Genomic DNA, 467 nt, shown 5'->3' with positions numbered 1-467 from the left:
CAACTATCTTTAGTCCCTTGTAGTTTGTCTGTGACACCCCACTCCAGTACTCTTGCCTGGAAAATCCCATGGATGGAGGAGCCTGGTGGGCTGCAGTCCATGGGGTCGCTAGGAATCGGACATGACTGAGCAACTTCACTTTCACTTAAATGCATTGAAGAAGGAAATGGCAACCCACTCTAGTGTTTTTGCCTGGAGAATCCCAGGGACGGGGGAGCCTAGTGGGCTGCTGTCTATGGGGTCGCACAGAGTCGGACACGACTGAAGCGACTTAGCAGCAGCAGCAGTTTCTCTGTGTTCTGTTGCCCAAGGAGTGGGAGAGGAGATGAGGAGACATCTGTCCAGGTGCGAGCACTGCAGGAGAGGGTCCAAGGTCCCAGCCTATCTCAGAATGTGTCCCCCACAAAGATATGTCAAAGCCCTAACTCTCTCAAAATGTAATCTTATTTGGAAATAGAGCTGTTGAT

The sequence above is a fragment of the Bison bison genome, unplaced genomic scaffold (assembly GCF_000754665.1).
Source record: "Bison bison bison isolate TAMUID 2011002044 unplaced genomic scaffold, Bison_UMD1.0 scf7180017864379, whole genome shotgun sequence".
In the NCBI taxonomy this organism is placed as follows: domain Eukaryota; kingdom Metazoa; phylum Chordata; class Mammalia; order Artiodactyla; family Bovidae; genus Bison; species Bison bison.
The sequence above is the reverse complement of the archived record's forward strand: the minus strand, read 5'-3'. Positions refer to the sequence as shown.